The sequence below is a fragment of the Orycteropus afer genome, unplaced genomic scaffold (genome assembly GCF_000298275.1).
Source record: "Orycteropus afer afer isolate SDZICR_OR568_19922 unplaced genomic scaffold, OryAfe1.0 scaffold00349, whole genome shotgun sequence".
In the NCBI taxonomy this organism is placed as follows: Eukaryota; Metazoa; Chordata; class Mammalia; order Tubulidentata; family Orycteropodidae; genus Orycteropus; species Orycteropus afer.
Genome location: NW_006921936.1, coordinates 2,924,516 through 2,929,989, shown reverse-complemented (window position 1 = coordinate 2,929,989; position 5,474 = coordinate 2,924,516).

The following is a 5,474-nucleotide window of genomic DNA, read 5'->3' as shown; positions in this document are numbered from 1 at the left end:
ATTGGGCAATGTTTTGTTCTGCTGTGCATGGGGTTACTATGAGTCGGAAACAACTCGACAGCACTTAACAACAACAGCAACAACATTGGTCCAGTTGTGAGGACTTTTTTTTTCTTTATGTCAAGGTGTAGTCTATCCTGAAGGTGATAGTCCTTGATTTTCAACAGTAAATGCGTCAAGTTTTCTTCGTTTTCATGAAGCAAGGTTGTGTTATCTGTGTACCACAAGTGGTAAATGAGTCTTCCTCCAATCCTGGCTGCCTCTTTCTTCATATAGTCCAGTTCCTTGGATTATTTGCTCTGTGAAAACATTGAATAAGTATTGTAAAAGGATAAAACTCTGACAAACTTATTTCCTTATTGTAAATTATGCAGTATCCACTTACTGTGTTCAAATGACTGTTTCCTTGTCTGTGCACAGATTTCGCATGACCACAATGAATTGTTCTGGAATCCCAATGATTTGCAAAAGTACCAATAATTTGATATGATGCACAATGTTGAATGTCTTTACAAAGTCAATAAAACACAGATTGACATTTTTCTGCTTTCAGTCAAGATCCATCGGATGTCTGTAATGACATTCCTCATTCCATGTAATCTGAATCCTACTTGAATTTCTGGCAGTTCCCTGCAGATGTATTGCTGTGATCATTTCTTTTTTTTTAATAATCTTCAGCAAAATTTTACTTGCATGTGATATTAATGATATTGTTCCATAATTTCCATATTCTGTTGGATCCCTTTTCTTGGGAATGGGCACAACTATGAATATCTTCAATAGGCCAGATAGCTGTCTTTCAAATTTCTTTTTTTTTTTTACCTTTTTATTTTAAGAGTTTGTTTTACATTCAACATTATGTGTATGTTTAGTTTCACTCCCCATTTACCATGCCCAACCCTAACCCAGGTTCCTCCCTTCCCTACCCAGTAACCCTTCCCCACCCACCCCTCATAGTTATGCACTCCTGTTTGTCCTGAATTTCCTCCACGTGAATGTTGCCCCTCTGGTGCCCTGTGGTCTTGTCTTGGAAAAGTGAGTGCTTTCAAGCATTGCATCATTTGCTCAAACATCTCAGTTGCTATTCTGTTAATTCTTGTAGCCTTATTTTTCCCCAATTCCTTCAGTGGAGCTTGAACTTCTTCCTTCAGTACCATCAGCTCTTGATCATATATTGCTTTCTAAAATGATTGTATGGCAACCAATCCTTTTTAGTATAGAGACAGTGTATTCCTTCCATCTTCTTTTGATGCTTCCTATGTCACTCAATATTTTGTGAACAGAGTCCTTTATTACTGCAACTCATGGCTGGAATTTTTTTCTTCAGTTCTCTCATCTTGAGAAATGTCAAGAATAAACTTCCTTTATTATTTTATAACTCAAGCTCGTTGCACAATCCATACCAATACTTTGTCTTCTCAAGCCACCCTGTGACATTTTCTGTTCAACTCTTCTATTTCAAATTTTTTCATTTGCTTTGTCTGCGCTACATTCAAGAGCAAGTTTCAGAGTCCCTTCTGACATCCATTTTGGTCTCTCCTTTCTTTCTTGTCTTCTTAATAACCTTTTGTTTTCTTCATGTAGGATATTCTTGATGTCTTCCCACAACTTGTCTGCCCTTGGGTCATTAGTGTTCAATTCATTGAATATATTCTTGAGATGTTCTCTAAATTCAGGTGGAATATACTCACGGTTGTACTTTGGCTATTGTGGACTTATTTTGATTTTCATCATCTTCAATTGAACTTGCTTAAGAGCAACTGGTCTGTTTCACAGTCAGCTTCTGGCCTTGGTTTAACTGATTGTATTGTTTTCACATAGTCTCTTTCCAAAGATGTAGATTCCATTCCTTGTTTTCAATACAGCAAGGTCCAATGTATATAGTGGTCATTTATTTTGTTGAAAAAAAGTTATTTGTAAAAAATAAGTCATATGTCTTGAAAAATTCCATCAGGCAATCTCCCTTGATGTTTCTATCACCAAGATCATAGTTTCTAACAACTCATCCTACTTCTTTGTTTCCGTCTTTCACAAGCCAATCATTGTTAATGCATTTTTATAGCATGTTTGATCAATTTCAGACTTCAAAAGTAGATAAAATGTTCTATTTCTTTATATGTGGCATTAGTGACTGATGCATAAATTTGAATAATAGTCATATAACTGGACTGCCTTTAAAGTATATGGATAGTATCCTATCATTGACAGCATTGTACTTCAAAATTTATCTTGATATGTTCTTTTTGATGATGAATGTGATGTCTTTCCTCTTAAATTTGTCATTTCCAGCATAGTAGAGCATATGATTGTCCAGTTCAAAATGCTTAATATCAGCCCATTTCAACTCATTAATGGTGAAGATGTCAATCTTTTTGCACTCCATTTCATTTTTGATGTCTTCTAATTTTGTTAGATTCATACTTTGTACATTCATTATGCCAATTATTAATAGATATTTGCAAGTATTCTCATTTTGAGTGATACAAGACATATTATTAAATTAAACCCAAAATCTACCCTTAACCTGAAAAATTTGACCAAGCTTATTAACAATTCCTTCTGAAATTTTCCCCTCTCACCTTTCCATTCCTGAATCATTTTTTTGTTAACCCCATTTTATGGCACCTCTTCTTTATTTATTAATTATTGATACTTCCAAGTTTCCATTCATAACCTTTTTCCTCTTATTTTGTATACTTGAATAAATTTTGTAACTACATTGTCTTCAGGTCTCCTATAAATTTGGCAGATAAGTCCTAAATTTATATCTCACTATTCATTTTTCTATTGATATCTAGAAAATTGTACTCAAATGCCACCTAGGCTTCCAGTGTTTGAGATTGCTACTAAGTATATCCTTGATCTTTTCTATCATTTTCTCTATAAAACAAGAAAATGGATGAATTGTGTAAGGTTATCTTCTATTTCCTGAAGTGGGTTCAAAGATGATTTATTATGTCTGGTTACCCCAACTACCTCCATAAATCTTAGTAGCTGTCTTGTCACAAAACAGGTCAATATTTCAATATAGGTGATAGATTCCATTTCTTCTACCACTATTCTTAAAACCATAATTAAAGAAGAAAATGATGGCCAGAAGTATGTGAAGAGAGAAATGGAAAAGTAGACAATGAGACTAGACTCAAAGAGATGGGAGTTCAAATCTCATCACAGTCTAATAACAGCTCTGTCACCTTGGATATCTCATGGAAATATTCTGAAAGTCAATTTCTTCATTGCTAATATAGCACAAATAAAATAAACTACCATAGTGTTGCTATAAAAATTATAGAAAATATATTTAGACAGTTACTATTAAGTCAATTCCAACCCAGGGTGCCCCATTTTTAAGTGTTTAATATACTACCTTAAAAAATTTGTAACTATATAACATGGTTGCTGTTATATTTATTTATAATAAAAAAATCATAATTAAAGCTACCTATATTGGATACTCAAAAAAAAATGCTAGTTATAATTTTACTTTTGTCCTAAATATAATTTTGCATGACATGCTCACAAATCACTGTTGAACAGTTGACGAGCTTTGGTTGTCATGCTTTGTAGAACATGGCACCCCTACCCTGGCCACAATATGAGGACTTTGCATCCATAAGCTGACCCATTGGCTTATGACCTACACAAGAGTCAAAGAAGTGTACTTTATTTTGAGTGCTGATCGCTGATGGAACCAGTCATTCTTTCTTTGGATTTTGAAAGCAAAAAGTATAGACAAAAAAGGAGTATATTTCAGAATATCAGAGAAGAGAAAGGCACAATAAGAAATAATAATAAATAAATACATCATGAAGAGGTTGAAGCTATGAGAAATTAAAGACATGCTTATGCAGAGTTCCCTAAGAAGAATAAAAGTAGAAAAATGTTGCTAATCAGGTTCAAAAGAAAAACAGAAGCAGATATAACTCACTGCCACGGAGTCGGATCCAACTCTTAGCAGTCCTTCCTTGGGTTTCCGAGGTGGTATCACTGCAGAAGTAGACTGCCCAACCTTCCTTCTGAGGAGTGGCTGGTGGGTTTGAACCGCCAGCCTTCTGGTTAGCATTCAAGTGCCTTAGGGACTATGCCACCAGAGCTCCCGAAGCAGGTATGTTGTTAATGTTGTTTTTTGCCATCAAGTCTGACCCGAATCATAGCAACCCCTCCTTGGGTGTCCAAGGCAGTATCACTATGGAAGTAGATTGCAGATATAGAGAATCTAATTCACAATCTTAGAATGACAGAGGAATGTTTTAGAGTCAACAGCATTGCTTTGGACTACTAGAATTCCTGTTGTGCTCTGAACAGTGAAGGAGTGATGAAGCAGCTATGGGCCTCTTCAGACTTTTAGTTTACTGGTGAGCCATTGCTTTTACCCCTTGTCATCTATTTATTTCAAGATATAATCAAGGCTAAGCCTGGACTCTGGGAGCTCTGGTAGCATAGTGGCTAAGACACTTGCCTGCTAACCAGACGGCTGGCGGTTCAAACCCACCAGCCACTCCTCGGAAGAAAGGTTGGGCAATCCTACTTCCGTAGTGATACTGCCCCGGAAACCCAAGGAGGGGTCGCTATGAGTCGGGGCTGACTTGACGGCACATAACAACAACAACAACAAGCCTGGACTCTGGACTCCTAGTTTAGAGCTCTTTCTTTTCTCCTCCCTCATCTCTTCACAGTTCTCAGAATGTCATCCTTAAGGAAAAACTCAATAGCTGTCTGGCTTTCATGCTCCACTTGTCCATGTTTTACTTTAATTTTTTTTTTTTTTTTTTGGAATATTTCTTCAAACTTATTCAAAATTTCCTATCCTTGAAGATAAATTTTAACATGAAAAAAAAAAAAAAATGCCTACATATCCCCTCTAGCCAAAATAACAAATTCATCTTGTCATACTAATAGTCAACTCAGACACCAAAACAAATATTGCATTGTACCTATAATTTGTGAAAAGGTTATCTGTACATCAACATTACTTAAGCCATTCTAGAAAAATTAACTTTTAAGAGTTATTTCTTAAAATTCTGTACAAATACTGTTGTGGATTTAGTTCACTGTGTTCCTTAATCTAAATTAAAATATGAAATATGAAAACTAGGGTTACTTTTCTTACTAATACGTGAGTAGATACATAAAGAATTATTTAGCAGCCAAAAAAGCGTGTATTGTATAATCCTTGCTTTCTTCTTCACTGTAACTTGTTGTTGAGCTGATTCCTATAGGACTGGGTAGAACAGCTCCATGAGGTTTGCAAGGCTGTGATTTTTTTTTTTTTTCTTTTTTTATCCCTCATTGTTTTCTTGTTCTTTTTTTTTAATTTTATTTTGATTTGGGTGAAGATTTACAGAGTAAATTCACTTTTCATACAGCAGTTCACATATACTTTGTCTCAGGTCATTGACCAAAATTTACAATGCAACAGCTCCCCTCCCACTTCCTCCCCATAGTTACCTCTTCCCAGTGTCCATCCCTCCATA